The sequence below is a fragment of the Chionomys nivalis genome, chromosome 5, assembly GCF_950005125.1.
Source record: "Chionomys nivalis chromosome 5, mChiNiv1.1, whole genome shotgun sequence".
Classification (NCBI taxonomy): Eukaryota; Metazoa; Chordata; class Mammalia; order Rodentia; family Cricetidae; genus Chionomys; species Chionomys nivalis.
The window spans coordinates 9,018,601-9,041,389 of record NC_080090.1 but is presented as its reverse complement, the minus strand read 5'-3'; the positions used below and the strand labels follow the sequence as shown (position 1 = coordinate 9,041,389).

Below are 22,789 nucleotides of genomic sequence, written 5' to 3'. Positions count from 1 at the left end.
GGAGGTCTCCCTTCTCTCATCTTATGCTTTTTCGTACATCCTTGGCGTGCAATCCGTGCCACTATCTAGTCTCCTAAAGATCCCAGTGCTGTCTCAGCTTCCGCATCCCTCCCGCTGTTTCCTTGGCCTCTCAGTCTTGGCTTGACAGACTTTTGAATGCAACTGACATCGTCTTCAGCTGGACGACGTCTTGAAAACGGAGGTGCACGTCCTATCGCCGCACAGCCTTCCTAACACTGGACACAAGCAGAGAGCTCCCCAGCCTGGCCCTCAGGATATGATGATGGGAAGAATAGAGCTGCCAAAGGCAAAGCCACTGGAATATTTTTTTTTTAATTTAGATTTTTACATTAGGGACGTTCAACTGATAGTCTGTGCAAGCACTCCACAATCAAGAAACCCTCCAATTGGAAACCCTTCCTGAACCTAGCATTCTGGGTAAGGATATACTACCTCTATCCTGGGGTCAAAAGACAGATAACAGGTGTCTTGGGAAATTGCTCTTCCCAGACACACGTCCCGCCAACAGACACCCCCATTTCAGTGGAAGCTCCTCCGGGAAGTCATTCACTTCTCTCCCAAGCTTCTTCCTTCTTTGCTCTCTCTGCTCTGTCAATGGCTCTGTCTTCACACTGGAAACCTCTAGTCCAGAACTACATAAACACACACACACACACACCTCAACTTATTTCAAAGTAAGTTATGGAATTCTCAAAACAAATTAATGTAAGATGTGTACTGTAAGAAGTCTGCCCCTGTGGGTGTCAGGAAATCGAAAACCCTGAAGACATTGCAATTCCCCAAGGAGACAAAGGACCCTTCAGAGAGGCACAGAGGTCGTGCGTGCAGCCCAAGAATGCGTACTGAGCTCTACAGTATCGGTGCTGCCCATTACAAGACTAAAAAAGCAAGGGTAAACTAAAAATCCCCCCCGCAAGATTTGCAGGGTTTACTGGGGCAGAGGGGACAGGAATTCATGTAGCTAACTGTGTCAGACGTCCTTGGCCTGCAGCCCCCAAATAATGACTTATTATTAACTACGACAGCTTGGCCTTTAGCTTGGGCTTGTTTCCAACTGGCTCTTACAACTTAATTAACCTGCTCCTATTAATCTACGTTTTACCACGTGGCTTGTTACCTTTTTTCCATTTCTCCATGTCTCACTGTGGTCTCTCACCTCTCTTCTTCCCAGAGTTCCTCTCTTTCCCGGGAAGTCCCACCTACTCTCTCCTGCCTAACTATTGGCCGTTCAGCTCTTTATTATATCAACAGACAACAGCTAAGGCAAAGACACATCTTCACAGTGCACCAAAAGATTGTCCCACAGCAGCTCATAAGGGAGGAGGACCTTGAACTTCTGAGCCTCCTGCTTCAGCCTCCCAAGGGCAGAGACTGCCACCATGTTCAGCACGTGTGCTGTGGAGGACTGACTTCAGAGCCTCCTGCCCAGTGTTAATGCCGCCATAAGTATAACGTTATGATAGTCTCATTTTTCATAAGGGTCAGAGGTCACAGGAAACTACTAACACAATACAATTTGGGGACTCACATGGATTTTGAGACAAGGTTCCTCTGTGTAGCCCTGGCTGTCCTGAAACTCATTCTGTATATCAGACTGACTTCAAACTCATAGAGATCCACATGCCTCTGCCTCCCAAGTGCTGAGATCAAAGGCGTGTGCCACCTAGAGCAGTCCAAAAACCAAATTTCAATCTCCTGTTTAGGTTTCCTGCTCGAACTGTTCCTCGAACAAGAAAAAAAGAAAAAGAAAAACAATCCAAGAACCAGTTTTCTTTTTTTTTTCTAAGAGAAATTCAAGAAGTGTCTCCTTTGCTCTGACCACTAATTCAACTGCAGAGTTCGCAAATTTCAAGAATGAAATTCAAGTCAATTTTCACAGAAATACGCAGCCAGGAATCCCATTCTACAAGATTAACTACCTCAGCCAAAGGAAACTGAGTCACGACCTCAATCATATGCTGAAACAAAATAGCTTCTGGGTGTCAGGAGCAGGGCTTGTGCTCTGTGGGACAGAAGACAGCTCGTTCCCACACTGTGGGGCAACAATGGGCATGGCTAGGTCTCACAAAAACTCAACCCGCTCCTGCAGGCACATGTCCAAACTAGCTGGATTCATCTTAGCCTAATTTAACAGAGCACATGCTTGGGACTGAAAACCTTGGGTTCAGTACACAACATACACAGACACACAGAAGGGTGTATGAGAGGGTTGGGAGGAGGAAAGAGAAGGGAGAATGTAATTCTATTATCATCTCAAAAATAAAACTTATAAATCTAATTCAAACAAAGGTATTGGGAAGGGGGTAATAGGACAAAGAAAATTCTTCCAACATGTTTTATGACTGGGGATATAGCTCAGTGGTACAGTGTGTGACGCATTGGGTTTAATAATCTTCAGGAACACACAAGTGTGCACTTCCACACACACACTCACACACACGTCCAGACACAACAGTGTCAGTCGATATGTTGTAGGTTATGAAAAACAAAACACAAAACAACGGGAATCTCAGGAAGACTTACCCAAAATGAAATTAAATTAAAACCCACAGCAGAAACTGAACTCCAAAGGTCTCACAGCAAGACACCCGAACCTTTTCTTCAGCCCTTATCCATGTTCTAACATTTACACTCTTGATGGTCACAGCTACCATCCAACAGGCAGCAACGACGACCACTCAAATAAACCCAAGTCACTTCCCACAGGGATGGAACACAGCTCCAAGCTTTCCCTAGGCCGCGTCTCACAAAAGAGAATGGATTCCTGAGTTCTGAGGATGTTTGGCATTCCTTTGTGAAATGAGGCAGGAGATGTTTGTAGTTCTGTTATAGGTGAAAGATCTGCATGAGTTCCAGACTCCATGTTCACCTCACCTCCACATGAACACAGGCATGTGCAAGCACATGCCCACACATGTAGAGATGGATGGACAGATGAACACTCACACGCGCACACACAGAGTCAGTTCTGCCAATCACCACAAAGGCGTGGTCTGCCCTGAAAGTGTTCTTGCCTCCTTGGCAGAGTCTTGGAATTTACAGATTCGTCTAGACACCACTGTTCCTAAGTGAAAGACAAGGACAGTGACAGGAATGTGACACTTGCAAAATAAACCAAGAGAGAGGACACAGTCGGTAATAAAATGAGGTCACTTACAGTTTGGACAAACACTGTAGGAAGGCCACTCTTGATTTGTACATAGTATTTTTGGCCGTGTGTAATCCACAAAGCAACAGGCAAATCCCGAAGCCCTGGAATCAAACGCCAGCCCAGAGAGCAACCAACCTTCTCTCTCAGAATGCAACCATGCAACACATTCCGAGCGCTGAAAGTGTGTGTGCCCTTTACCCTGTTCCGTGAGATTACAAAACTTTCTCAGTCAAAAAACTCTCAGTTTTGTTTTTCCACTGCTCTATTTTTATATATGAATAAGGACTAGGCTGGGCAATGGTGGTGCGCGCCTTTAATCCCAGCACTTGGGAAACAAAGGTTGGTGGATTTCTGTGAGTTTGAGCTCAGCCTGTTCTCCAAAGAGAGTTCCAGGACAGTCAGGGCTACGCAGAAAGACCCTGTCTTGAAAAAACAAAACACAAAACAAACAAACAAAAACTAGATGTGTTTCAAGGAACAGTTACCAAAGCCAGATGTGTGGTGCGCTCTTGTAATCCCAGCACTCCAGAGGTGGACACTGGCGGGTCAACAGTTCAAGGTCATCTTGGGCTACAAATAAAGTTTCTGTCAGCCTGAGATACATTAAACACTATCTCAAAGACCCAGAAAAATTAACTACTAAAAAAAAAAAAAATAGTTACTGAGAAAAATGTATGACGCCAAGGAGAGAAAGAAAAAGAATGAGAAGTGTTTATAAAGACTTTCAGAAACCAGGAAGCAAAGTTAAATCATCATTTTGTTCAACTTAACAAAAACATATCAACCTTTCTAAAAATCTCACAAGCAATTAGTGATTGCAAAACCCAGGGCCAACAAGAACTGGGAAGGCTACACGTTCAAATATTAATAGTGGCACCTTAAGCTGGCAGAGCCCCAGGGAGCCGTCTGTCCATGTAACAAGATCCACAAGGCTTGTCCTCTGACCCAGAGTCTTCTTTGGAAGCCGTACCCTAGGAGAACATACTCCAAGTAAAGTAAATGTCATTTGCTCCGTGGTGTTTGCAAGCTACCCTATTTACAACTGTCGAACCTCGACCAAGTCCCAACACTGGGCTCCGAGAGAATAGTTCAATTACAGTAAAATACAAGATAGAGTCACTGATACCCATGCTTGTTTCCACCCTGCCCATCCTACATTCCCTGTGCCTTGTCTGGAAAGACCGAAGGGACGGCATGGGTCCTCCAGCCAATAATCTGGAATGTTAGCATGTGATATAGTCTGCCTGATGAGATGTGAGCGGGCAGGACACTTGCACTCCGCACAGCGGCTCTACACAAATCACGTGATTCCTGACCGAGAGGTGGCTCAGCTGCCAGAGTGCTTTGTCTCGTGCAGGAAGCTCTCTAGGTGCAATCCCCAGTACTGTGTAAACCCGGCCTGCACTCCCAGACCGCCAGAGGTGGAAGAAGGAAGATCAGAAGTTCAAAGTCATCTATGACATAGCAAGTAGGAGGCCAGCCTGGGCTAGTCAAGATCCATCTCAGAACACACAAAGAAAAGACATGATTCACACCACACTGTTGGGTGGGTGAGGCGAGGAAAAGATACAGCCCAGGCAGGTGCCGTCCTACATGGCTCTGTTTAAAACTTCTCTACAGAGCTAAGCACCAAGTCCAGGGCTGCAGCCTACCTACAGCACTCACGGAGCACAGAGAATAAATAAATGTCAGTCACCAGATGCTGGAACTCATTTTGTTACCAGGACAAAAAAAAAAACAAAACCAAACAAACAAACAAAAACAGTTTTGATGACGGTAACTTGTCACTGAAATGTGTCAAGCTATAGACTAGCCGGTATTTTTTTTTTTATAGAAAAAGAAATTGTAGAAAGACAAAAATCAGAAAATATCAGTGGTATCTATGTACGGCGAGTCAGCAGGCACCAGAAATTGAGTATGATTTGATGTCTTATGCGTTTTTTTCCATCAACAAAATGTATACAATACACATATACAGTATGTGTGTATGTGCATGTGTATATATGTACGTGTGCATATATATACCTTTTAATCCCCACTGAACACCATCATTTGAAAATATGGGTTTGTTTGTTTTTTGTTTTTATTTTGTTTTGTGTTTTTCTGAGACAGGGTTTCTCTGTGTTACAGTCCTGGCTGTCCTGGAACTCGATATACAGACCAGATTGGCCTTGAACGCACCGAGATCTTCCTGCCTCTGCCTCTCAAGCACTGGGATTAAAGGTGTGTGCCATCACAGCCTGGCTGTGAATATGTTTTTTAGCAATTTTACATATATACTATACAAATAGGACAGACATTTCTAGGTGTAGCAGTATAAACTTATTCCCGGATACTGAGGAGGCTGAGGTGAGAAAACGGCTCCAGCCCAGGAGTCTGAGACCAGCATGGACGACACAGTAAAATCTGTTCTCAGATTTTTCTGCTTCAAATGATGGAAAGAGTGGTGGGCACAGGGAAAGGGCGAGGCTAGGGAAAAGGTCAAGCTAGCGAATGACCCATTCTGCCTTTGAGTATCTGGCAGAGGGTTCTGCAACAGACCACAAAGGCAGTTGAAGCTCAGTGGTGAGCGCTTCCCTCACACGGAAACATTCTTCATTCAAACCCCACCCTAGGAGCAAACAACCCACTCACTACCTGCAAACGTGAAAGCAAGGAGTCAGAGGAACTACGGGCTGGGACAGACTACGTCTATATCATCAAGTGCTGTTGGGTCATCAAAAAATAACCAGACAGATCATCAGTGATCTCAAACGGTGGGAGGCACCTTCATCTTCACAGACAGAGACTGAACCCCATTCCGTCTGTAAGACTCAGGGCTCGCTTAGACACTCAAACCAATCTTGCTCATGGACATTTACCCTAAAGATAATTCAACAAGAACTAGTGATGTGGGAAGTCCTTCTGTCTGTGTGATGCTTTTGTTGGTTAATGAATAAATCTGTTTTGGTCAGTGACTTAGCAGAAATAGAGTTTGGCGGGAAAACTAAACTGAATGCTGGAAGAAAGAAGGCATAGTCATGCCGGGCAGTGGTTGCACATGCCTTTAATCCCAGCACTAAGGAGGCAGATGTAGATGGATCTCTGTAAGTTTGACACCAGTCTAGGCTACAAGAGCTAGTTCCAGGATAGGCTCCAAAGCTACAGAGAAACCCTGTCTCGAAAACAAAAAAAAAAAAAAAAAAAAAAAAAAAGAAGGCAGAGTTAGGAGATGCCATGTAGTCACTGGGGACAGATCAGCTGGAACCTTGCCGGGTAGGCCAGAAACCTCGTGGTAAAATATAAAATAATAGAAATGGGTTAATTTCAGAGATAAGAGTGAGCTAGAAATATGCATAAGCTAATAGGCCAAGTAGTCTTGTAATTAATAAAGTTTCTGGGTGGTTATTCCGGCAGTCTGGGCAGTCAGGAAACGAACAAGTGGCCTCCTACAACAAACTAGGGAAACATGTGTGAACAGTCCTCACTGCCATGCTTTAAGGGATGAGTGTGATGGTCGACAATCATTACCCACGTGACAGGATCTTAAAAAAAATCACCTAGGAGACAAATCAAGTACCCAGACAAACCAGGGAACCAATAAATATACTGGGCTTGCTTACGGAGCATGGGTGAGCAGTAGCCAGACCAAAGCATGCTATGTCTTAGCATCTAGTCCTGGCACACAACCAAGACATCAACAGCCTTCATCATTGTAGTGTCTTTCATGGCCTCCCTGGCCAACACCTTACAGGGCGGCAATCCTCTCCTGGGTACCGGGTTCTCATTTACAGCCAGATGCAACTTCAGAATATTCCCAGTCACCTTGAGGAATATTATCTGTGCTCTATCCAATCACAATGCTGCCAAGAATTCCACAGCTGCACCCAGCTCCGTAACCATGCTCATTCCTTTAGATGCATCTGTACATCTCTCAAACTGGCTTCCAAATCCGTAAAACGCTCAGAGGTAGCATTATACATCTATCTAGTGAAACATTCTTTTTAAACAGAAGACAAGCAAGATAACAAGGTCTCAGGCCACCGTCTCACGACAAGCAGTGCAGCTGTAACAGCAACCTTGAGAAAGTGATCTCAAAGCCGGTTCCCTCACATTCCAAGCAAGGATCCCAGGCCTCGGAACTCAGCAACAGAGACAACACTGAAGAAACATGGTACCCAGGTCTACCGCAGCGGAACAGCCTCTGGCATCTGCACTGGCCCTTCTTTCAGAGGCACAAAGTGGGGCATCTCCAACTGGAAGAAGGGGCAAGCCAACTTCTCCATCTCATCTGCCTGTTATCTCCTTTCCTTCTCAAGTCGGAAGCTGTGTTGGAGGCCACCAGTCGCATGTCCAGAATGTCCCTTTATTGTTGCAATGCCCCTCAGCAGCCATCTCTGGCTGAGTTACACATCTCATTACACGTTAGCAGCGGCCAGGCAGCCTCCACGGCAGCTTGCCGACACTCTCATCCTTATGTTCTGCTTTCAGGGACCATAATATTTGTTCTAAACCATCAACCACTCTTAGGGGTTTCCACCTAATGCAGTGAACCCCATCATTGAGCAGGAATGTCACTCCATACAGGGGGAAGAAAATGGCCACCCTGGGATCTCCCATCCACCTCTAAGTCACTCCACATCCCAATGGTTCAGCCTCAGTTACACGTCTCATGACCCAGGTAGGATGCAAACAACTACCGCCATGATGCCACGTGGGGAAGGAGAACACACTGGAATTCACGCACGTCAATCCAGCTTCAGTTGTCAGTCTCATCCTTGACTTTGCCATAATCCTGCTGGCTATGCCAAGAACTCGTTTCCTGGGGAGACTCAAATAAATGTCTACTTTTCCCTTCAAAGGGGCACCAGTGAGAAACCCGAAAATAACTCCACTAGGATTCAATCTGGGGAGCCCTGGGCTTACTTTCAGAGCATGGGTAGCCCCAAAGCAACTGCAGCCTGGAAAGTCTTACCTGGGGTGGATAACAACGTCTCCATGGCAGCACACATGGGAGTCCTCCTCGAGTGTAACGGTCCAGAGATTTGTACACTCTACCACTTCCACATGCTCTTAGGGCAGAACCGCAGACAGCAGCCTGGGAGGTGCCGGAGGGAGCAGCTGGAATCCCAGCTGAGGGTCCAGTGACCCTTCCTACCCCTCCTGGAGGGGACATCAACAGGCAAACCTCAGGGAGCACTTACAAGTCGGCACAACTAATCTGATGGAAATGATGGCTCCTTACTACACTGCCTTCCCTTAACCCAAGATGGAATCTAATCATGCTGTCGAGAGCACTAGTCCCTGGCAGTCCCTTAGTGACCGAAACAGCTGTGATGGATGGTTCTAGGTAGTGTTTCTCTTTGGTCCTTAAGAGCCATTAGGTACAATTGTTCCCTTTCCTTTCCTTAGTCATTTTAAACATAGGCTATCACTCACAATACCTATTAGTACCTGAGCATCCACACCCTTCCAAGCAGCTGTCCGTCTACCATTACTTGTTACACTATTCGATACATACCCTAGTGTTTCCAAAATCTTAACCTTTTACACTAGGACTAACTCTACCTACTGTGATATCATTCCCCGTAACACGATACTCAGAAACCTGAGCCATCTCAGAGTCTACAAACTCAAGTTCTGGATTCATGCCCAGATTCCCACCCAGCTCTCCACCTAGTCACCCCGCGCCGAGTGGTGTTGTGCAGAACCAGTGTTTGGATGGTGTTTGCAGCCTCTGCCACAAGCCACTTAGCCTCTCTGAGTCGTTCTGTAACAGCCCGGTGACATCCTTAGTTCACAGGGCAATGTCAAGATCAGGGAAACAAGCCACTCAGAGTGCTAGAGAGTCCTTGCATGTGGCTCTGCAGGGTGTCTCAAGTGCCATCAGACCGGCTGCTTGTCGTTATCTACACCCGCTTTCAATTTGTGCATCTGTCCCCCCTCACCCTCTGAAGCTCCGACGCAGGACAGGGCTGCTAGGAATGTGACCTCCATGACGTTACAAAGAGAACACTGAGGGCAAATATACCCCAAGGATTCCCATCTTCCCATGTCAGCGACAATGTTGTCTCCCAGAGTCTTCAGTGAAATCTCTTTGCTTGAACTGTCCCCATTGACCCCACTGTCAGGCAAGTCCACCCTTCATAAACCTATTGCATCATCATCCTTCGTTCTGACTACTAGTAGTCCTGGGGAGACTATCGGACCCAAGCAAACTGAAGCCTAGAAGTGCTGTGAAGAACCTCCCACCTCTCCGTCCCAGAGCAGAGAGAGAGGTGGCAGAAGTCACTGCTGTGAAGGACCTCCCACCTCTCCATCCCAGAGCAGAGAGATGGGTGGCAGAAGTCACTGCGCAGTTCAGGATGCTCCTCAACCAGGTGTACTACTCCACGCTCACAGATCCTTCCACAGAGACCAGAATATACTCCCCAGCATTAAGGGACAAGGCAAGGAAGCAAAAGGACAATAGCCATTCCATCTCCTTAAGATTCCCTTGGGTTAATGGGTGTGATGCAATTCTTGGTTGTCAACTTGACTACATCTAAAATTATCTAAAACCCAAGCATCTGAATACACCTGTGAGGACGTTTTTATTGGGTAAATCCTCTGAAATGGGAAGGCTCACTTTTAATCCAGGTCTTCTGAGGTGGGAAGATCTACCTTAAATCTGGACCACCTCTTATGCTGGAAGTCTACATAAGAGACGTGGAGGAAGCTCTCTGCTGGCTTGCTCTCAGTCCTCATCAGCATTTCAGCCTCCTTCTTTGGGTTTCTAGCATACACTGAAGACCTGCTGAGACATCCAGCCTTGTGGACTGAACTAGTAGATTCTCGAACCTCCCATTGGTAGACAGTCATTGTTCAACTAGCTAGACCAAGCCTACATGTCACCCTAACAAATCTTGTGTGCGTGTGTGTGTGTATGTGTGTATAAAGTTAAGTTCATTCCAGGAAGATTGTCAACATTAGAAAAACACCTATTTCCAAGTAACTTACTACATGATCTGATAAAAGGAAAAAATGTGAATATATATATATATCATATATACTCATATATTCATATATATTCTCTCTATATATATGATATATACGAATGAGAAGAGATTCAAAGGAAAAGTCACAGTAAAATCATCAGTCAAATCAACAGCCTTTCAGCCAAGGGAAATATCTGGAGGAGGGTGACAGGGAGCCAGGAGGCTGAGGCCAGCCGAACCAGCTGGGAAAGATCAATTGCTAGACAGCTTGGATCATTCTGCCAACTGATGGGTGTGTGTGTGTGTGTGTGTAAACATATGGTGTAAGCACATGTCTGTGTGTGTGTGTGTTCATGTGCACGCAGGTACCCAAGTACATACACATGTATGTACCCTTGCCTGCGGAGGACTGAGGTTGGCATCCCTTCTCTTCTTCCACCTTATGTTTAGTCGGAATCTAGACTGGCTGTTCAGAGTCGGAGTAATCCTCCTGTCTCCACGCTCCAGCCCCAGCATTAGTTACAAGTGTGCACACTATCAAGTCTGGCTTTCTATGTGGGTGCTGAGGATTCAAACGCATGTTTGGGCTGCAAACCTTTTACTCATTGAGCCATCCCCTCAGCTCCTGGGATGTTTAAAGTAACTATTTACTTGGGAAACAATAGCACATTTCTGTGCCGATGTCCATGCCTGATGCTCACCCTTGTGTGACTCTTTAAACCCTTCTCCACATCTGGATGCCCACGACCCACAACCCAGCAAGAAAGGTTTAAGTGGGAGAGTGGGACGGTCAGAACTGTCTTAGAAGGGCTCTGCAGATCATGAGCGGCCACAGCAGAATTTCCCGGACACAACAGGATGCTCTGATGGCCGCCCTCACCGAAGGGCTACAATAACACAAGGGCTGGTACAGGCAGGTCTGGTGAGCAGCTGGCTGCAGGTGTCAACAGCAGGAGAAAGGCCATCCTGTGAGGGACAGGCAGGCACAGTTCCCATGCAGCTGAGAGCTGGCTGATGGGGTGGAGAGCCTGACAAGGGAGACCCGAACATCAGGGGGTAAAAGTCACAGCCAAGAACACAAGGGCAGGGAGGCCTGACCCGGCACAGGGAAAGTGGTGTTTGAGGGCCCCAGGAGACCGCTTGGGCAGGCACAGAATGGGTTAGGATGCAGAAGCAAGGAAACAGCATGGCCGTCAGTGGGAAATATTGAGTCAGTTCAGGAAACACCTGCTGCCTGACAGAGGCCCAGGCCCAGTGGGCTATAAATCTGAAGCACTGGAGGGAGGTGTCTGTCTGAGGTTGGATTCAGAGGAGCAAACACCATCTATAGGTGACTCATGACTTTCCTTTAACCCCTTTCTTTCTGGGAACAGAAATAACGGCAAGAGCCGATCTTATGACCTGGGGACATGCCCAGCTGTCGTCACCACCTATCTCAGTCCTGTAAGGAAAGCAAGCTGCTTTGGTCATAAGCAGGAAGGCAAGCCCGTCACCCTTTAATTAAAGCTAATAACTAATAGTCCATGCAGTGGCAGACACCTGAGCCCAGCACTCAATAGGCAGAGGCTAGCAGATCTCTGTTATTTGAAGTCAGCCTGGCCTATATGGCTAGTTCCAGGCCAGCCAGCACTACATAGAGAGAGCCTGTCTCAATAATAAGCAAGTAAAATCAAACTAATAGCTAAGGTAGGGAAAACAGACCACTTGGTAAGTACTTGCCACTAAAGCATGAGGAGCTAGATTTGAACCCTTGAGCCTACATAAAAAGCCAAGTGTGTCCCATAGATGGTGGGGTGGTAAGAGGAGATGAAAGGATCCACAGAACTTCACGGCCAGGGTAGTCTACTTGGTCAAGTTTCAGGCCAGTAAGAAACCCTGCCTCAAACAAAGTGCAGAAGGCGCCCAAAGGATGGAAGTCCAGATGTTCCTCTGAGTTCTGCATGTGTGTGTGTATGCGCGCGCGCATGCGCGCGCGCGCACACACACACACATACACACCAGAAATCTAGAGCTGAGCGCTGAAGGATGCTAGTGGCCTGTCCTCCTTGCATGAGGTGCAGAACAACAATGAACAGGAGGGATACAGAGTTCTCAGAGATAACCTGCAAAAACCACTTAGCTGGCCTCAATTCTCTAGCGCTCCTAAACTGTAACTTGTCTGCAGCATTCCCAGTCACCGCATCTGCAAGGGCTGAAAAGGAGAGCAAACACAGTCATGCTTCTGAAGAATCTGGGCAAGGTAGAACCTTAAGGACACAACCCTTAGGGCTGGAGGCGCATAAAGCATCATCCAGCAAGTCTGAGGCCCTGAGTTCAGATCTTTAGCACCCAGTCTATGCCCGGTGGGCGTGTCAGCCCATCCAATCCCAGCATGCCACAGACAGACAAGGATCCCTGGAGCAAGATGATTTGCTAGATTGGCAGACTGTTGAGTTCTGGTTTCAGCTGAATGTTTCAGCTTCCATGCTATTGAGGAAACCTTCCCACATAAAGTTGAGCCTCTCAGAAACATACACACACCTGCCCCTGCACACACACACACAAACATACACATACACAGAATACATACACACTAACATGCAAAGAAAAAATATTATAATATAAATAATATAAGATACCAACTTTGGATGGTATCTTACAGGTGTGATTTATTTCCATAAATGAATAAATAAAATGTGTAGAAGGAGCAGCGGGCCGCTTCCTGCCACCCAGCTCCCGGCCGCCTGGCTAGCTTATGCACCAAAATAACAACACACAAATTGTATTCATTTAAACACTGTTTGGCCCATTATCTCTAGCCTCTTATTGTCTAGTTCTCACATCTTGATTAACCCATTTTTAATAATCTGTGTAGCACCACAAGGTGGTGGCTTACAGGGAAAGATTCAGCATGTTTGACCTGGCGGCTGGCTCCATCACATCTGCCCTGAAGAGGAGAGGCATGGCATCTGCCTAACTTCCCTTCTTCCCAGCATTCTGTTCTGTCTACTCCACCCACCTAAGGGCTGGCCTATCAAATGGCCAAGGCAGTTTCTTTATTAACCAATGAAATCAACACAAAACAGAAGACCCTCCCACATCAAAAATGTGTATAGGAACACAGATATGCTTAATCTTTTAAATTGGGGGTTAAAAAAAGATAGCTCAATGGTTTAGAGCAATGATTGCTCTAGTAGAGAACCTGGGTTCGATTCCCAGCACCCACATAGTGGCTAAAGGCCATCAGTAACTCCAGTTTCTGGGGATCTGATGCCCTCTTCTGATCTCCGTGGGCACCTGGCATGCATGTGGTATACATACAAACATGCAGTCAAAACACTGAGACATATAAAATAATATAAATAAGCTTTTCAAAAATTAAATTCTAATCATCTACAGTCATTAACAAGATGTATTTGTCCTAGGACTATGACTGCTCATTAGAGAATAAGCAATAAATTCCAAAGCAGAATGTACTTCTAACCCTCAGGTCTGCATCTCAAAAAGGCGTTCATTCACCAAGTGTATAATACCTTTTTAGAAATTAATCTAATTCCTTGTCTGCAAACCGGCACTAACAGCAGCATTGCTCCAGCTGCTCCTCGGAAGTCTCCACACAGAGATCAATCCCTTCTGAGAGGGTCCAGGAGGGATAGGCCTGGGAGGGCTGACAAAAAAGTAAACTGAGTGTACATAGGATGGAACTTGCCAGAGCACAGAGTCAAGGTGTTAGGGGCCCACAAAGAAAAACATCCCTAGTACTGGAGAGGCTGAGGCCCAAGGGCTGTGTGTTTGCCGTCAGTCTGAGCTACAACCTGGGATATACCTACTCCACACGCCTGGTCCCCAGAGAGGAGAGGACCAGCAGCAGGGAAGGTGGGCTTAGCCGACAGGCTAGGCAGGCAGACAGGGAACAGGGCCCTCTGGGAAAGGATGGGAAGTAAGCCCAGCGCAGAGGAGGGCGGGAGTGCCAGTGTGGAAAGAGGGCAAAGCAGCGGATGAGGTGGGAAGGCAGCCCTGAGAGAGAAGCTTTGCCAGCCACAAGAGCAATGAGATGCCAACGGCTTTAGTACCTAAATAAAAACTTTTTATTATGCTTCCCCCAGTCCTGAAACAGTAGTTGGAGAACATGTGAGATACAGCTCTTAACAGTCTTGGGACACACTACCGCGTAGGGACAAAGCGAAGAGCAAGCTGGAAATACGCTAAAGAGGCCAGCTTGAAGGCCACAACTAGTGACTGTGGCTTGTAACAGGAAAGGGAAAGGGTTAATTTCAGTGCTAAGAATGGCATGTCAGGAGACAAGCAAGCATAAAGTATGACATATATAATATTTTACATACATATAGATTATATATACATATATGTATGTATACATATGTGTGCACACACACATACACAAGCGCGCGCACACACACGCACACACGAGTGAACAAGTGAGAGACTACCACAGCAAGCCTGAGGACCAGGGCAGGTTAGATCTTTGCTCAGTCATTCTCAGAGTGCAGTTATTCAGGAAACGGGAGGCAGCAGCAACACACAGGAGCTCCCGGAAAAGGAAATTCTCAAGCTTACCCCAAAGCCGAGGAGAGCAAGGGGGATGGTGCAGGAATTTCCATGTTTTCAGAAGCCCCCAGCTGATTAGTACCCTCTAGGGTTTCAGATTTATTGTCTCAGCTAACGGAGGAAAGTTGTATGGAAAAAAAGAGAGAAAGAAAGGAACTTCTAAAGTGGAAATTTAGAATACGTAAGTTAAAATATACTGTGTAGACGCAAAACATCTTCACACAGACCATAGAGCTGAGGAGCTCCCAATAATTTTCAACAATGAATAACATTTCTCTGAGCTAAAATCCCTATAAGTCAGAGCTTCTCTGCCATCCCAATACTACGACCCTTTAACACAATTCCTCATGTGGTGGTGACCCCCAACCAACCAAAATTTAATTTCATTGCTACTTCATAACTGTAATTTTGCTACTCTTTTGAATAGTAATGTAAATATCTGTGTTTTCTGATGGTCTTAGGCGACCCCTGTGAAAAGGTCATTTGATCCCCAAAGGGGTCAAGACCCACAGGTGGAATCTGCTGTAAGGCAAAGTAGACAGGCAGTGGTCCCCGAAAAGGCTTTCGAAGTCAGGACTGCAGCTACACACTAAGAGCGCAAACGTTACAAAAGTGAAGAAGGTATTTTAAGATTTATTTTACTTCTATGTACATGTGTGTATACGCTCATCTGTATGGGCGTGCCACATAAGTCAGAAGAGGGTGTCTTATCCCTGGAAGCTGACATTCACAGAGTGCTAAAAACCCAGGTCTTCTGCAAGAGCGGCAAGTGTTGGTAACCACTGAGCCACCCCCCTAGCTACCCAAAATGGTAATTTACTAACTGTAAGAGGCTGTGCCACAGGCACTACCCCTTTCTGCTTTCCTCCTCACCAGCATCCTTTCTCCCTGTTGGAAGACAGCAAGCATTGGTGGGGCGGCCAGCTACAATACAGGATCTCTGACTACAGAGGTCCCCTGGGTCAGGCTGAAGGACTAGGCTCAGAAAGCAATCTTGACCTGGGCCTAATTTAACTGCCTGAGGATGAACCTAAACTATCACATATCAAACTTCATATGTAAGGCTGACGTACTAATGACCACCACAAACAAACGCATGGCAGATAGGGAAAGTAAGAAATGCAGGGAAGGGAAAGGAAGGGAAGAGAAGGGAAGGGAAGAGCAGGGCAGGGCTGCGAAATCAATACCCCATTTATAACCCACCTCAGACTCAGCCAACCTCACCATGCATACACAAGCTTCTCATAACATCCTTTAATTCAGAACTGTGAATAACATATTTTCATGTGTACATGCAAAAAGGCACTGTAAGTCTAAGAAGAATAAATTTCCTTTCTCCTCCCAACCGTAAAAATCTTGGTGAAACATTTTTCTGGGCTTTGTCCTCCTGACCCTTCCCAGCCTGCACACAATTCCGCAGGTGAGGAATTTACCCAGATCTTTGTGGTCACAATCCATACTGCACTAAGGACACACCTGTCCTCCTGATGATGCCTGAGTCCCTTTCTTCACGGGCTTCCTCCCAGGAAGTTGATAGGAAGATCAATGAGTTCATGTTTGCCAAATACTTCAGGGTTCTTGGATGAAAGGCAACATCAAAATTCAAGCCACCTGTGGCCGGCCTTGTTCTAGCATAAACTGACTCTGTGTTGGGGCTTCAAAGACGGAGCTGAAGGCTGCCGAGGAACGCCTTTGTGAGCAGCTAGTTTCTGCACCCTTGCTAAACACAGGCAGTGATCCTGACATCCTTTAATTAACCGGATCTCGGCATTCGAAATGCAAAGACCCTGCTCAACACACTAGGCCCTTGTCACGGAGAAGAGCAGACAAACGAGGTCTTTTCCCTGCCTTCTTCCTGGGGTACTTCCTACCGCCTGGGGTACTGTGGACCTCCTTCAGCGTGAAGGACTACATGCAGCTGCCAGCCCGCATGTTTGCTGTGAGCCAATAGTCTAAAGCAAAGTCAAGAACAAAGCTTATGTGTATGTTGGCACACATGTGAATTCAGGCTGCTGAGTTAACAAAGAACACATTCACGGCCACATACGAGGCCGCCAACACACAGACACCATCCTGCCTTGGTCTTTCAGACTGTACACTATACAGCATCACACGGAAGTCGGAGAGATGCCCTAGCGAGCTGCCCCTTGCAGATGAAGAAGCTGACAGTAGAGCCTTGCTGGCTGGCGGGATGGTTCAGTGGGAGGATGCTGGCCGCCAACCTTGACAAAGTTTGATCCCTGGGACCCAAACAGTGAAAAAAGACCCAACCCAGACTTCCACAGGCATGCCCACACACGTACACGCAATGTAAATAGAGGTGAAGGACATTTTAGATGGCAGAGTTGGAATTCAAGTCTAGCTGTATTTCAATCACACACACACACACACACACACACACACTCCACAAGCGGTTGCAGCTATTGGCCCCGCCCATTCCTGGGACCATTCAATCAGCCTTTCTGAGGAGGAGGAGGGCAAATTAAATCCATTTACTCAGTCTCAGAGATCAGAAAGCTCATCTCAGACACGCTTCCTCTCTACTGAAGCGTTGGTGTCTGTTTCCCTCCTTCCTTAATTGGCTAATTAAGTATTTCATCTTATCTTTTCTCCTGCCTTACCTCCAACCAAGTGCCTAGCAGTGTTCCAAGGCCCAGGATGGACTTGAAAACCACACACAGCACTAGGTAACCAAGCAATGAGTAGTTCAAATGCAAGAATGTGACCAAATGCTTCTTCAAAAACGGACACGATGCATGGCTCTGGAACCCAGGTGAGCTCAATTTGCTAGGAAGGGTCTGATACTTGCATCCCTGCTGGGGTTTAATCCAGTAGAAAGCATGTGTGCTAGGGAATTCCTCAGGTCCAGACTTCTGCTGGTCCACGGGCAAGGAAGAATTTCCCTGAAAACTCTGAATTCTTCGTTGTGTTCCAATATGAAGACAGTCTCCCTAACTGGTGTTTCTCTCCCAGGGGACCATGCAACATAACACACACAAACATGAATAACTGCGGTACTATGAGTATGTGCATACCAACCAAGGGAACTTGCACAGAGCCCTGAGACAGGCAGGGTAGGGCCTCTTGGTGCACACTTCCCTCAGGCCCACCCTCCTCCCCACCTTCCAGCTTCCAGACTTTCCATCAAAGAACTGCTTGATCACAGAAAGGCTGGGAGAGGATCTTGGATAAACACCCCCCAAGTTGTAGGGAGCCATTCCCATGCACCAGCCTGAAGTACCTGAAGGCTGGGGATCTGGCATCTTGGCCAGGAGCAGTCCCTAGGAATTGGGAGAGCACTTCAGTCCAGGGAAAGGTCCCACAGAAAGGTGATTGTGGACAGCCTCTCCTGCAGTGAGGAGCTTTTGCAGGCAGGATGTGCCGGACCTGCTCACAACGACGGAAGATTTCAGTTTCCATGGGTTCAGAAAAAGGAAAGGCAACTCCACGAAAGAAAAAAATCAATGACTTAAAAAGACACAGAGCCACTTCCTTGAACGGATTCGGCCACGTACACGCGTGCCAGCCACGCACCCAGACCGGATAAGAGGACATCATATTATCCAGGGTCAGCTCAAGAGACTGAGGGCAGGGATGTGCGAAGCACTTGCCTGGCGAGCATAAGGCCCTGCCTGGGTTCGGTTCCCAGCACCAAAGAGGAAACAAAGCAAGCTGTCACTTCTAAGAGCCAAGCTGTTCTGCCCACGCCCAAAGCTCTCTCTGGACAAGGTTCTGTAGTGGCGTGGGACGGTCCTCATTGGGATACTGAGATCCAGGGGGCGTCAATTAACAACGAGCATACCTGTCACCCCACAGAACCGCCTAGGGGAGACATCAAGGAGAAGGAGTAAGTCCAAGGGGGAAGCTTTTGATCCCTGGAAGCTACTTGTGGTCACGGGAAGTGGGGAACAAACTTCCGGTTTCGTTTCTGCTGGGGTGGGGGCGAACTATGCCAACAACACTGTACCAACTTGCCCATACATGCCCCTCTAGCCACCAGGTCCTTATCCAAGACTTTCTGCACCCCCCTTCCGCGCCCCTCACTTTGCCCAAGCTGTTCCGCCTTCTGGAGTCAGTGCCCCAACCACTCCTCTGTTGAGCATCATTCCCTCGATGCAGGTAACCGCTTTCCTCCAGGTCCTGGCCTTCCCCGACTCTAGCAGAACTCTTCTCTCGCGGCACACGGTCCCATCCGCCCACGAGCTGCCTGCAGGGCGTTGCAGACTCTGGCAGTGTGATCTCCTAGCAGAGGGGAAGCCTCAACACTGAGAGTTTGTTGAATGAATGAGGGAGGGAATCCATTTCAAGAAATCAGTGTATTTTGTAAACTTCAGACCATCCATTCATCCAGCGGTTTGAGCATAACTCGCCTCCAGCAGGACCCTGTTACAGCCAATCCCTGGACCTACTAAAGTCAAAGCCCCCCAAATCTCCCCTAGTTGTAGATGGGGATGGGGCGACAAGATCTGAGGGGCAAGAACTGAGGCAAAGGGAGGTAGTGACAGCGCACCTCATCGATTCCACCAGAAAAAGTAGGGAACCCATTTGCAAAGATCGAAAACTAGAGTGAGGTCACGAGGGAAAATGAGCTATTTACTCTCGGAACCCGCAAAGTTCGAGGTGGAAATCTGGTCTGCGGTGATGGGGCCGCAAGTTTTCCTGGCGCGTCTGTCTGTCCGACTCAAGCAGGAGCCAAGGGATTCGAGAGTTTGGCAACACGGCTGGGGAAAGGGGAAAGAGCACAAGGACCCCCTCGCAAACCCAGTCCCCACAGGAGGCACAGAGGCAAGGTTAGGGCGCTGCGCTACGTTCCCCTGCTCGAAAGCGCTACAGCAACGTCCGCTCCCCAGTGCCCGGGAGGTCTGGAGACCTCCAGCTGCCCTCTGCCTGCTCTTCCCGGGACTCTCTCCCTCTCCACACACAGAAAAGAACCGCGAGTTAGAGGCAATGTCTTGGCTGAACCAGAGTCGAAGACCGATCTCCCCTTCCAGCCCACTCCCGGACGAGCGAGCGCCACACTCGAAGAGAAGCCCGGCGGCTGGCCACCTGGCGCCCCCACCGCGCACCTCGGCGTCCCCAGCCTCGAGCCCAAGTTGGCGCAGCCCCAGCATCTGCTCCCGCCCGGCTGACTTACCTGCTTACATGGCCCAGGAGTGCCCCGGGTGTCGCGCCGTGACCATCGGGGAGCCTAGGTCCTCACCACTGGCTTCCAGGAGCTGGCAGAGGAAGGGCACGGGGAGGGTTCCGCCGCGCCGGGAGAACCGGGGGGGGGGGGGGAGAAAGGGCCAAGAACCTGAGCACCGCCGTCCCGCGCGAGGGGGCCGGGGCGATCAGAGAGGTGGGGCGCCGAAAGGGACCGCCAGCGGCCAAGTGGCGCCAGACGCTCCACGAGGACCTGCCCTGGGGACGAGATGGCTGAGCCGCAGAGCGCAGCGAGCTGGCCCGGACCCGCGGCCGCGACACTGGGCAGCCAGGAGAAGTTGTGCAGAACTTGAGCCGCCGGGAGAACCCGAGTGCCAGGAAGCGCGAGCGGCCGGGAGGGCGGAGGAAGGGGCCGGGTGGGAGGGGACGAGCAGGCGCCGCTGGCCGCGCTCCCCCGCCCCGGGCTGGGCTCCGCTGCTCTGGGGGCCTGGAGGCGGGGAGAGCGCCGGGTGCTCACTGGGCGGGCTAGGAATGCGGCGGCAGGGGAGGGCGCGCGCCAGCCTCGGGGACGCGCACCAGCGCTGAAAAGTGGATCCCGGGCTCCCCCGCTGCGGGCGCACGGTCCCCAGGGACGTCACAGCGCTGGAATCCGAGGAATGCCGGGCTGCGGGAGCTCCTTCGGCTGACCGGGCAGAAGTCGTGCACTTTTAATGGGCTAGCTTTGGAGCGTGTCTTCCCTCCAAGGTGGGGGGCTGTGGACGGAAGCAAAGTGCCTGGAGAAAGATAGACTAGAAGTGGAGAGGGGGAGGCGACCCAAGTCAACCCAGCTGTGCGACGACGCTCCGGGGGTGGATGGGAAAGCGGAAAGGAAAGGACCGTCCCTCCTAGATTTCCGTAGGCAGCTAGGGGGTGGGACGCTGGAGCTAGAACAGGCCATTTATTTGGGGGAGGTCTTGCCGCCACCGCCCAGGGGACACAGGACAGGACAAAGTAGGGTGGCCTCCTTGAACAGGCAATTTCGGAGCCCTGCTCAGAATCCCAGGATCTCCAAGTAGTGAGCTAGACTTAGTACCGGTCCTCCCACCCCGCCCCCACGGCCAACCAGCCTTTGTGTGCTGGGAGTTGGAATATGTGGTTTTCCCGGTTTGTTCCATGCCACGGAGGGGCCCCACCCCGCCTGGGCACTGGGAGGGAACTGCCTTAGCACTTTCGGAGGTGGGGTTACTGAGGCGCAGCCGGTATAATGGAAAAAGCACTCAGCCAGGGAAGGGAACCTGTATTAGGCCCCACTGAGGTGCTGACCCAGGGGTTAACTCAGGAGGATCCCAGCCCTCCACCCCCTATCCTTGGTTTTGGTAGTTGGGAAATGAAAGGGTTTTCCTGTATTTCTAAAGTGTTTTTGCGTGTCTTGGCATCTGTTCCCTTTCTGAAGTCTCAGCCCAGTCCTTTCAAGGACCTTGAAGTTCTTGTCACAGAAGATAATGTCAAATCACTTCACTGTACACGTAAAGGACACAAAACTTCCAGGCCTTATTCCGTCCCAGTGGCCCGTGCCAGCACTCTGGAGGCAGAGACAGGAAAATCACAAGTTGCAGGGTGGCCTGGACTACATAGCAAGACCCTACCTCAAAACAAGAAAGAAAATTATTAAGTCTTTTGTGCCCACCGCGTGATTCTACAGTGCTTGGCTTCTGATCATTTGCCTGTCTGCAGAAACAAGAATCAGAGAGGACCAGAGGGGAGGAAATGGGATGGATGGAAGGCAAAGAACTCAGACTCCAGAGGGTCAGCTTTTCAGAGTGTCAAAGATTGATCTCTGTAGGGGTCTGCTGAGTTTTCCACCAGTCTTCAGGAAGGACTTCACTTTGTGGCTGCCAGTGTGGGCAATACTCCTCACAGCCATGCACACCATCACCGTGCCTCAGAGAAGGCTGAGGAAGCCGGAAGGAAGGATCTGTCTCACCAAGGAACACGCGCTGCTGAAATGGGATAAAGGACAGAGCCTGCACAGGAGCAGCCCTTAGCCCCCAGACATTTGACTGAAACAGGATTGGGCTCGAGGATAAGATACCTAAAGGCTGTCAGTGCCGGCAGGGCTGGTTGTGTCCTTCTGGGGCACAGGAGGCCCCCAGGCATCTTTCGCAGTGGAAAATAAGTGACACATGGATGTTGTGACTCCCAAGACACTCAACCGGCAGAGCACAGCCCCCGAGGCCACCGTGGTCTTAAAGAGAGAGTAAAGGATTTCCAGGCAGATACAAAAACTGGATCTTGCCTGTGACCAGCCATGTGACCCCGAGCAAGCCACTTACTGAGGCTTGAGTTTATTTTGTCAGTGGAGTGTGATGTAGCATCAAGGACAGGGTTTGGTTGGATCAGCTGCATCCTGGGTGCCACCCTGTCTGAGCTTGCTTGAGTGTCTCCTCCAGATGCAGGCATGTTTGTGGGGGAAGAAGCTGGGCAATTCCAGAGCTGGGAAAGCTGCCTTCATGCTGCCTTCACACCAGCGTGGATGCGGGAGTCCGGTGAATGAATGTCACTGTGTTTGCAGCTGTCAGTAAAGCCAAGACTTGGCACTAGCCCTATATACTTGTTTTTAATTTTAAACCAGTTTATTCATTCATAAAAGTAAAAGCCATTATTAATTTTAAGAACCTATGAAGTGTGACTGATTGGCTTTATGTTGGATCCAAGGAAGACAACACAAATAAGGATTGTTTCAGTTTTATACACACATACAGAGAGAGAGAGAGAGAAGCTGACTTTTTAGTGACTTAGAAGTTGTACTTTGGCGCTTGTGTGTGCTAGACATATGCTAACCTGCTGAGATTTAACTCTCCGTAAGGAGAAAACACAATGTGAACCCAAGGGTGTCCCTCAGTATATAGAGCTCGTGTGCTCAGTAATGGGAGAAGTTTGGGAAATCTGGCATGTTGCCTTCCGTTCATCATCCCCGCACTCAGGAAGCTGAGTC

The 22,789-nt window shown here is 48.7% G+C and overlaps 1 protein-coding gene across 1 annotated transcript in view; it reads right to left on the bottom strand.

The window, feature by feature from the left end:
- The window catches only part of Ptpn14 (protein tyrosine phosphatase non-receptor type 14), a 136,322-nt gene extending 116,177 nt beyond the window's left edge, over positions 1–20,145 (bottom strand). The window contains exon 1 of the mRNA XM_057769737.1: positions 19,808–20,145. The gene's annotated coding sequence lies outside the window, so the exon portion shown is untranslated. The remainder of the gene's footprint in view (positions 1–19,807) is intronic.
- Positions 20,146–22,789: the final 2,644 nt, after the last annotated feature.